The sequence below is a fragment of the Cinclus cinclus genome, chromosome Z (assembly GCF_963662255.1).
Source record: "Cinclus cinclus chromosome Z, bCinCin1.1, whole genome shotgun sequence".
NCBI lineage: Eukaryota > Metazoa > Chordata > Aves > Passeriformes > Cinclidae > Cinclus > Cinclus cinclus.
Window position 1 is genome coordinate 43277678 of NC_085084.1, and position 11654 is coordinate 43289331.

An 11654-nucleotide genomic window follows, 5' to 3' on the forward strand; every position below is an offset into this window, starting at 1 on the left:
GGGTAAAAAATAAGAGAGTATCTCTCCAAGAGGGTAGGGATAAGCTGTGCCTGATGCATGAAATGGTGACAATTTACTAATTTTACTGAATCTGTTGATTAAGATAAGGATTTGTGATACTAAAATATTTGAACAATTGCCTGTTTCCTTAGTACATATCCTACTCTAACACTTCCGGGATGTGTTTTCTCTAGTTCCCTCCAATCACTATTGTGTTTCCTGCCAATTTCAACTCCACTCCTAGCATATATATTGTCTCAGGGATTTACATGGCTGGACACACATACTACCATGCCAAAAGTCCTGCTTCTTTATCAAAGCTTTTAGCACCTCATATCTTACTTCTGCTCAGTGTCAGTGATGAAAAATTCCTTCTGCTGCCTTTTCCATTTTTTAAGGAGGAGAAATTGTTGGAGTTTTTATTGGACATTTTGGCCACCCAAGACACCTAGAAATTCGTATCTGTTTGGATGAATGCTATCTCAAAGCAAATGAGGGCAAAACTGGAGCAATGACTGAGTAGTCCTAACTATTCAACCAACATATTACAATATCAGTTTACTACACACTGAGTGTTAATGAAACTGGACAAACTATCTGTAATTATACTCCTGTACACTCATTATTTAAGTTCTAATACATGTACATCTTAAATTATTTGCTCTAGGACCCAGTATAAAGGAAAGCAGCATTTTGCATATCATAGAATCATAGGGTGGCTTGAGTTGGAGGGACCTTAAAGATCATCTAGATTCAATCCCCCTGTCATGGGCAGAAGCACCTTTCACTGGACCAGGTTTTCTCAGAGCCCAATCCTGGGGGACCAGCCCCAGCCTGATCTTGACTACTTACAGGGAAGGACATCCCCAGTTTCCCTGAGCAAGCTGTTCAGTGTCTCAACACCCTCACAGTAAAGAATTTCTTCCTAATATCAACTCAGTTTTAAGCCATTCTACCTTGTCCTATCACTACATGCTCTTATGAATGTCTCTCTATTATTCTTGGGAGTTTCCATTGGATACTGGAAGGCTGCAATTAGGTCATCCTGAACCCTTCTCTTTTTCTCTTTGCCAGGCTGAGCAATCCCAATTCTCTCAGCCTTTCCTCACAGGAGACATGCTCCATCCATCTAATCAACTTGGTGTCCCTCCTCTGCACTCCCTCCAGCAGTTCCATGTCCTTCCTGTGCTGGACCCCAGAGCTGGATGCAGGGTTCCAGCTGGGGTCTCACCAGAGCAGACCAGAGGGGCAGAATCCCCTCCCTCCCCTGCTGCCCACGCTGGTTTGGATGCAGCCCAGGACACGTTTGGCTTTCTGGGCTGGGAGTGCCCATGGCTGGGTCTCTCACCCACCAGCACCCCCAAGTCCTTCTCCCCAGGGCTGCTCTCCATCTGTTCATCCCACAGACTCTGTTGGTACCGGGCGTTTGCCCTGACCCAGGTGCAGCACCTTGCACTTGGTCTTGTTAAATCTCTTCAGGTTCCCATGGTCCCACTTGTTGATCTTATTCATTGTATCCCGCCCTTCAGGTGTGTAAACTGAACCTTTTAGCTCGGTGTTATCTAAAAATTTCTTGATCATGCACTTGATCCTTTTTTTTGTCATTAATGAAGATATTAAATAACAGTGGCTCCAAAATATTTTTACCTTTTCTTTCACTTTCAGAAGAGTCACTAATCATTACAATTAATCATGTATGTAAAAGCACAGGAAGTTATAACTTAATTTCAATCTGGAATGCATACACAGACTAGAAAATTGCATTTTACTTCTTTGAGGCAGGCACTATTTCTCTGTCAAACCTGATATTTATTAATTATCATTTGCTACAGCAAATCCTGGCATTATTTTCTTTTTGGTTCAGGGGCATACATGATCCTTCACAGTTCTTGTGTTTGCAATGCTGATGTTTTCCAATCACCCCAACATCCAGTGAAGAAGTCACTGGGAAATACTTTCTTCTTAATTGTATGCTTTCACATTACCCCATGTCATGAAATTAAAAGGTAAACAGCCTCAGCTAAGTACCCTTGTTGCTGGAATATTAAAATAAAATGCAACTACTAAGCCAGAGTTTTGAGATCCAATTATTTTACCATGCTTCAAATAAATATTAATTATCATGTCTTGTACTATCCTACAATGTAGGATAGAAAATTAGGAAAGGATACTGCAAATCCCAAGGTTTCTTTTTCTCTTGAGAGAGGTTGAAAGGCTTAAATCCAAGTGCAGAAATTAATAATGTTTTTCTGGAAAAGTAGTATAGATATTAAGAACCTTTTTTTTTGTAAAAGCATTTCCAGAAATGCCAGCTGAGACACCTAGTGAGCTGCCCTCTCCTCCTCCACCAAGTTTTTCTTCTTTTGTCAAATGCAAGCAAAACCACATTAAACTGAACTACAAAATTGTTTCCCTACAATGAATTGGTATTGTACTTTTTCTTAAATTAGAAATTAAGAATATAATACTGTAAATCCATGCAAGATGAGAATTTTTCATTCTTATGACCAAACCTTCCTACTGACACCCACAAACACCTGCAAGTCCATGTTCAGCTTTGCAACAGACACCTTGAGTGGTGTAAGTACTCTTGCCCCAGTGGAGCAACTCAAACACATGTTTACATTCAAGAAAAAAGAAGTTCTTTTGAGAAGCAGCTAGCAGTTTATGTCGAGCACAACATAACAGATTAGAAGACTCATTTGGAATGATTTTTCTGTGACTATTACTCACATTCATAGAAAACCCTTGTATTCCTTGCAATTACAACATAAACCCTGACAAGTTCCCCTTTTCATCTGTGCTATTCTGGAGCTAAACACATGCAACTGAAGGCAGATTCTGGAAGTCTGTGTAATGAGTAAGCAACAGATCTTGGTGCACTGACCCAAAAGTCTATAAAGCTGGAAAAAGGATAACACTACCTAGAATTTTTGTAGATTCAGATGCAAATAGAATTTCTTATAGTGTTCCAGCAATGGCATCGGACTAATTGTTTTCTGCTAAATATTGCATCTTGAAAAAAAGGATTAGGAAGAAAAAAAGAAGTGTAACTCGCAAAAAAAGGAGAAAATCATCATTGAGAGACCATGACTTCTGAACACAACATTTCAGAAGTGATTTCTCTCACTTTTAATACTTCTGTATCCTAACAGATACAGACGAAAATATGGGAGACTATGAAAATTACTCTAGATTTTTTTCATTAATTTTCCTTTCTTTTTTTTTTTTTTCTTTTTGGCCATTGGTATCTTCAAAGGTGCTTATAAACAAGACAAGCTTCTAATTTCACCGTCACTCTGCTAAACTGTATTTTGTGCTCAACATAAACTGCTAGCTAAGTCTAAAAATAAATTAGTTTTGTCTTCCTGTGGAGTGACTTCGGATCTAATTTTGCTCTTGTATCAGAATTGCAACAATGTGCAAACGGGAAAGCTGCACAGTTCACCCTTGCTTTCACAGAGTGCTAATATTTTTTAACTGAAGAAAAACCAGAACAAATCAACTATTTCTGATGGTATTTTGTAGTGATTTCAAGTGATTGTGAAAACCAAAAGAATTGTACACTTCTTTTTCAGCCATTTTAAAATAATCACAGCTGATTTCAAACTCCTTAGTTAAAATATACATATCTACGACTACAATCTTTCTCTCTCACAAGATAACTGTCACAATATAAAGAACATCCAAACTTCCTTATTTATCTCTCAATGCTCAAGAAAGAGATAAGAGAAAAAAAAAAAGAAAATAAGAAAAAAAAAAGAAGTCACAGTTCCTCTAAGGGGACTGCCTCAGTCTCCACTGCTACACTGTATGGTATCCACTGTATGGTATTTTACAGGTATCCAAGACTGTAAAAATACAGAGCTTTGCATGCTGAAACGGCATGCATCTGCACTGGATGGTTGTGTCCATGGATTACACCCAAGGATTCAACCCAAGAGCTCAGGAGATCTAAGCATCTGTGGATAAAAAGAGCATGAAAAAACCTAATGGAAAAGAACATTTAAAAATCCTATAAAGTGTTCATTCCCTAAAGAAGAACAAATTTCATTTTAAATTTACTTTAAATAATTGTTTTATAATATATCATGTTCCTTGGCCAGACTAGGATTCTACTTGCCATTCTTCTAATGGATTGTTTTATCTAGCAAAAGTCTTGTTTTACTTTGTCCAAAATAACATCACTTCAAACTAATCTAGACAGCTACATCATAAAGTGCATGCAGCACAGCGCTAACAAAGGTCACTGGAAAATACTGGCAGAACTAAAAATTAAGAGAAATTTCTCGGGAACCAGGATTGTAGAATCGATTACTAGTGATACAATAAGCACAGTTGTTTACTTGGAAACAAAATAGGGAAGTTTGGTAAGAAAACCCGCATTTTTAAAGATATCTTTTTTCAGGTATAAATCCTTCTCAGGCTATGCACCATTCAGACAGTAAACCGTAGTTTTGTATACACTTGGCTCCGTTTAAAACCTGCCACCACAGTAACGTCTCGAGAAAAAGCAAAATGAATTTTCTTTTCCACCTAAGTTTTAGATTTAAATTCCTGAGACGCCGGGTTAGTGGTATTTATTTTTCGAAGCGATACAGGAAGGTTCCAGGCTGGCGGTGCGTTTCCAGCCGTCCGCTCCCACCCCGACACCAGCGTCCCTCTCTGCCGCCGCTCCTGAGGACTCTCCTGCGCTCCAAGCGCTTCACCCTCCCTCCCAGCCGCCGCTGAGCTCTCCTGCTCTCCTTTCTGCCGGGGTCCGCGACACCCTCAACCCTGCAGCGGGGGCAGCAGCGCCGGCTGCTCCTCTGGCCCCGTCCCCGTCCCCGTCCCCGTCCCGGGGCCCGGCGGTGAAGGGGCGATGGCCCCGGGCCGGTCTCCCTCGTGCTCCCTGTGCTGGCGGCCGGGGCCGCTGCTCACCGCTGCCTCGGGGTCGCTGGGCTCCGCGCCGCCTCCTCCTCCCGGCAGGCAGCCCTCGGGCGGGCGGCTCTGCCGTGCCGAGCCGCGCCGGGGTGCGGCCGGAGCGGGGCCGGACCCTCTCTCAGCGCCGCCGGATCCGCCGCTTCCTCGTTTTCTCTCGCAGCCGAGGCCACTTCCTCAGCGCGGTGTGGGCGAGCGCTCCCTCCTCTCCAGCGGGCGCGGCCGCCGGCCCCCCGGACCCCTCTTTGGGGAGGCGGCCGCGGCCTGAGGGCCGGGCACCGCTGCGGCCCCCGGACCCGCCGGCGTCGCTTCTCCCTTGGGCGAGGGACCGTCCGTGTCCCCCGGCCCCCGCGGCACGGGCTGGTGGGGACCCTGTGGGGCGGGTCCCTGGGTGCCGCCTGACGGGGCTGTCCTTGGGACCCCGCCGTGCCGGCTCTCCTTGGGACCCTGGCTTGCGCTCCTTGTAGCGCCCGCGTCGCCCCTCGGGCATCTGACTTTGGAGGACGGACGTGTCATTGCTAAACACTACGCTGGGGACAGAGGATCGAAGGGTGGCTGTTGCCGGCTTCTCGGAAGGGAAAAAACTAGTGCGTGCATATATGTGCACCTGCCAACTGCGAATTGCTGAATTCTGGAATATTAAAGTTCTGTGTCCTTTGGTGCTTTGTGTGTACTTCGCCGAGGAAAGGACTCTCCTTTTGGAGCAGCGCAAGGGCCTGTTGTAGCACAGTATCACCCTTCCTGCTATATTTCACACAACAAAATTCTCCCATATTTTATCATACTGATATATTAAAAATATCATATTTTTATTTTATTTGTAGCAACTGCAGACGTGAAGAAGACTCCAGTGTCTCAGACACTTAGCTTGAAGGAAAGTCCCTCTTCAAGGCCTCCTCAGCACCCTGTGTGACGGAATTAATTCCTGTGGAAAATGAGACCACACAGCCAGAAAGTGCTGCTACCCTTTGCCCGCATCAGCCCAGGGACGAACCGCTCCTGGTGCGGGTCATTCTGGACTGAGTGGCACGAGGAGCCTTGGGTGAGGCCAGAGTGGGCAGGTCTCCTTCAGCAGTGACTGCTGCATGACACAGTGTGGTGTCCCGTGATGGGCAAAGCTTGCAGCAGGAAAAGTCCACTTCCTTCTTCCCCATAATAAAATGATGTCAGCACTAATATGGGATACAGGCGTTATTTTCAGTCAAAACACTGTCTCTCTTTCCTTATTGCAAAATGGACTGCACACCCCCTGATATTCAGTAGAACTGCCATAATACCAATGTCTCGTATTTCATGCCATTTAAAGAGGTCTCTGCTTTTGGTTTGTTTCAGTGAGACTTTTGGCAATTGCTGTAATGGCAGTGCATTTCTTACTGGCACTGTCTGCGTGTTAGAAAAAGGAGAAGAAGTTAGAAAACCTAATGTTTTCCTGGTATCGTTCTTTTCCTATCAACATCCAAGTGTCAGGAGATCTGCAGGGAAAGCTTTTGGAAAGTCATTATTAGACTATGAACTGTTTTTTAAGGGGAAGTCTTACCTTAAATTGGTGGAAAAAATCACCAGTGCTGCATTTGTACTGGACTGTGCTGTGAAGGAATTAGCTTTCATTGCAGAAGCTGATATGGTGCTGTATCTTTGATTTTGGCTGAAAGAGAATTGATACCACACTAATAATTTGCCTATACTGTACACTACTTGCTCAATGTCTAGGCTTTCTTCACTTTTGACTCTACCCCTGTCCCAGTGTGTAAGCTAGAGGTGCACAACAAGCTGGGAAGGGACAGAGTTTGGGCAGTTGCCTGCAACTGAACAAAGGGATAGGTCTTACCATGATTTGCATTCAAAAATGGGGATAATTGAAGAATGATGGATGTGGGATTCTTCCAAGGCAGCCACCAATCTGATATTTGCTGGTTGTCACTGTGCTTGTGGGAGGTGGTAGATGACCAGCTCTGCGTCATTTGGTGTGGCTGTGAGGTTGTTTTATCCTTCACCTATTAAACTACATTTATCTTGACACGTGGCTTTTTTTGATATCCCTATTCTGTCCTCAGTCCTGCTGGGCCGGAGGAATTGAGCATTTGGCTGTGTGGGTGCTTGGCTGCTGGCCTGGGTCAGCTTAGGGCACAAGTGGAGGGGAATTCCAGTAAGGGAAACAAAGAAGTTTTAGGCTGTTCATGGTTTACTTTTTCTTTCTTTTCATATGAGATTTAATACAAGTAGCTGAGTTATGCAATACTGATTTTTGGTAAGGTTCTCACAGCAGTGGAGTATATTATTTATGTTCTGCATGTAATATTGTATATTAGCATATCCTAACAAACACAGTATCATTCTGAAGCTTTCCTGTGCTGTGTGGCCAGCTCTATTTAAGGCCAGTAACCAATACAGTAAAATCACTCCTCCTTTTTTCTGGAAATGTTTAATAAGCATAAATCTGGATTTTCTTGGATTTTCTTGGATTCAGTAAATTTGTGGATTTTCCTACCCATCATGAATATATACAGTAGAAATTAATATTTTTTACATGGTGTCCAACTAGTTGTGCATTATAATAGCAGCAAAAATAAACTTTGTAATATTCCATACCTTTTGGGACTATCTGAGGGAGTTTCAGTGCCTTCACTACAGCAATATATTTTGGAAGACCTCTGCTTTCAGCAGTCACTATTATTTGCTAAAGTGAGTTATTAGAATATTCTCAAATCTCATTTCTTTACTATACTGACTGTAGGATCAGTAAAATTTACAAGAACAAATTATGCAATTGACAAATTTTGCAAATTTGTAGCAATAAAGTGTCTATTGTGTTGCCTTCCTTCTGTTTTCATTGTTACAGGGACTGGGTGGTTTGGAAAAAATAAAAGTAGGTATGTTGAAATAGGACTTTCTTCAGTTAAGCTGCCATAATGAGGCTTTTTAATTTTTTTTAAAGTTCATTCTCCAAGAGGGAATTTTTAGTTTTGTTTCTGTCCTACAAGTGTAGGCAACTTTTGCAGATGCTGTTTGCCCTGCTAGAATTCTGCTCAAGACCAAGTGTGGTACTGTAATTCCTTTAGGGAATTACAGACTGAAGGTAGGTGTTTTCTGAAGTGTCATCTCCATTTCTATATTAGGGAATGCTGAAGTTAAACTGACGCTTTGTTGTCTGATTAAATGTGAAATTCCCTAAAATGCATAGCAGCAAGAGGTACAATGCCACTGACAATTTTATTTGAGTTCAACTTTTCAACATGTAATCATACCTACAGCCAAAAGTAAAGGATGTCTATGATAGAACGAGTTAGTGTCAGTGAAATGGGACTGTACACCTCTACAAAAAGAATGCACAAGTGACTCATTTTGCTTAAGGCATACAAAATTACTGCACAGATCATTGAATTCAATCACGGGTTGAGCAAAAAACATGTGCTATTTGGGAGTTATTTATTATCTACTTCATTTTAATTTTGATGGAAGCAGTTATTCCATGTTAAGACAATAGCAGAAGACAACATTTAGAGAAAATCAAGAGTCAATAGCCTGAAAGCAATGTTGTGACACAAAAACAAATGTCATAGAATCATGGAATGGTTTAGATTGAAAATGACCTTAAAGACCATTTCAACCCCCTGTTTCAGGCAGAGACACCTTTCACAACAGATATCCTCTTTTAGAGTCAGAAAAACTGAACTGGATCAGGAGCTTCAAAAAGTAAGGACCGTAATGTCAAATATTTTGGCCTTCGTTATCCAAGAACTTGCAAAGAACCTTATTTTTTATAAGAACCAGACCTGAAATATTTAATAGATTTTAAATACCAGGTATATGTGTTCCATAAAATTTTCACTTACTTATAGATGAATAAGTGGAAAACACTAGTGGCAATCCGAAGAGGAAACTCAGTACCATTAAAGAGAAGTAAAGTGGGGAGGTGTCCAACAAGTTAATTGAATTGCCTGCTCATTGTAAAAATCTATAAATTATGACTGTTTTGGTTACATACTAATTTACTGCTTTGTCCAGAAATGTCAGTAGCAATACTCTTTGCTATATGAAATCAAGAGTAACAAGAAAATTTAGGGCTGTGGAGGTATTTTCCTTATCAGTTCACAGTAATTGTAATTATATCTGTGTTATTTTATATCTATATAAATATAAATATTTTAATACTATATTTTTTGCAAGAAACAGCCACATTTATCACCTTTCTCCTCTATTTTTACCTCAAAACAAGAAATGTGTCACACTTAAAAGTGTTGATGGTTTTGCTCACCAGTGATTAAGAATAGTTGTAAGATGTACTTTTTACACATTAAAGAGTGTGATATGAGGAAGTTTGATGTCTAAATTTAAAATTTTATGTGGGACAATGCAGGCTAAAATTTTATGTGGGACAATGCAGATTTTATTACTTCCTTTACTGCATGTCCATGACTAGATACTGGTTCTAGCTTTTGTTTTCATAGAAATGATGTGTCTGTTTAAATGAATATTAAAGAATAATCCACTGCATGAAAACAATGGCTGAAAGAAGGAAAGGCATATACAACAGCAAGTTTTGGCTGGATAAAAACCAAGATTTTTTAAAAGTAAATCTTTCCTTAAAATAATTATTTAATTGTAGCACAGAAAATTACTATGGCAGTGGGCAACAAGAAGATGATAAACTAATTTTTGAGAAGATTTGGGAAAAAATCTTAAGAAGAGTAAGTAGCATTAGTAATCTCTGTTTTGAATGAAGACCACCATGAAGATGAAAAAAAATAAAAGAGGCAGGATACATAATCACCTTTTAACTGACAGAAGACTGAGTAACTATGGGAGTATTCTGTTTCAGCGCCATTTCCCGGGCACTTCAGTCTGTAAAATGCTGGATATGTTTGCAGCCTCTGACAACCATCTTGGACTTCCATAATCAGCAAAAAGAACAGTATTGGAAACCCCTGTGTCAGTGCTTATGAATGCATTAACATGAAGTTACTCCAACAAGAGAAGCCTTTTTTTTTCATCATTGATTGTGTACACAGAGCATGGAGAGCACATTTTCTTCGTCCTGTTCAATTGTGATTCCCCCTGGTTGCAGGATCAGTTAATGGACGGGGTAATCCACTTTTCCTCCTCTTGCATACTGTAATGATTTATGCCTAGATGGGCATTCCTCTGCTGCCATCTTAAAGTGCAAAAGCAGAGCAGTCCTGGATGGAAATGTACTGTGAGGGGGGACTGCACTGAGCAAGAGGTGCTGTATTATTAGCTGTCACACCTCCTAGTCATATGCATTGGCATTTAAACATCTCCAATTTAATTATAATGCTATTATATATTCATATAGATTATAAAAGCAGCCACATTTATGCTAGATCAAGGACATAGGTAAATAGAGACAAATAGGTGACATTTTCAGGTCCTTAAGAGATGCAGAAATGAAAGTAGTAAAAAATATTGTCATTGTAAGCCTACAAGAGGCACACAGAACTCCTGAATTTTTAGTTTCAACTGAAACATGGCTGGACTAAGTATAACCTGTAAACAGTACAAATTACTTCAACAGTTATATATATATATGCATGCTTACAAATAGAAGCAAATCCAGTATAAACCCACTTATGGGTCTTTTCTATACTATTTCTCCTAAATTCTCCTGTCATATCTTTGTCAATGAACCCCTCTCTAATCTCAAGGAACAGTGAGGAGAGAGACACTGCAAGAAACAGGTTGGCTGCAGCTGTAGTTTTGTTCTCTGCATAACATTTGTCAGCTGTTTCCTACAGAGCCAGTTGCTCGATCTTTGCACTGTGGTCAAGGGTCTTGTATTTGCTTAAATGAAGTGCTGGCACAGGCAGCATCTGTGCATTTATGCTTTAGTCTATTAAACACTCCTAGGAAATGAATTAGCTGACACCTGTGGTGCTCAGAACTAGTACTCTGAGGTGAGCCCACACTGTTTTCTGACGCACAAAGAGTATACCAAATAGCAAGAAATACTCCTCTTTGTGAGAACAAGTTGTGGAGATACAGAATATGTCTTTTTGTGAAGCCGGTTTATAATTGTCTCGGTGTCTGATTGATGCACAAATGGCAGATGTACTATTTCTGGATTGTGCCAGCTCTGGAAAAGCTATGAAGCATTTCCACATCACTGCACCTGAACTAATGAGACCTGCCAGATCTGAGCTGACCTTGCATGCTGGTCATATATATCTTCCAGCTGAACAGCATGAGCACCTCCAATCCAGGATTCACTGTCAAATGAATCAGGCTACAAAATGCTATAACATTATAATCCAAAATATTAACTATCTGTTAACATGACCCAAATTCCTGCCTTTACAGTCAGAATAAATATTTAGTTAATATCAGAGTCATAATGAATAATTTAGTTTTGATTTGTGTGATGCTGAAAGGTATCTGGGGTCTACTACTGTCCAAGGTAATATCTTGAAATTGCACAAATGGCACTTTTCAGTCTTCCATTGTATTTTATTTTCTGACACTTGATTTAGCAGTGAACTAACTTTTCCACAGCCTGTCTCTGAATAAAAACTACACTAAAGTGTGTTAAAAAAAATAATCTGAACTCTTCCAAATGCTTCAAATGACACTATCTTGTCCATGATGGAATTGATTTGGGAATCCTTGGATTGCAAGCATGTTAACATTCCTTTCAATGTTCAGGAGGAGCAGAAGTTTGTCTATTTAAATGAATAAGCTGTTTATACTGGTACTTGTTACCTAATTTTGTGCATACAAAA

The 11654-nt window shown here is 40.6% G+C and overlaps 1 protein-coding gene across 1 annotated transcript in view; it reads right to left on the reverse strand.

The window, feature by feature from the left end:
• SYK (spleen associated tyrosine kinase) overlaps nt 1-5012 on the reverse strand; it is a 47635-nt gene extending 42623 nt beyond the window's left edge. The window contains exon 1 of the mRNA XM_062513131.1: nt 4921-5012. The gene's annotated coding sequence lies outside the window, so the exon portion shown is untranslated. The remainder of the gene's footprint in view (nt 1-4920) is intronic.
• Nucleotides 5013-11654: the final 6642 nt, after the last annotated feature.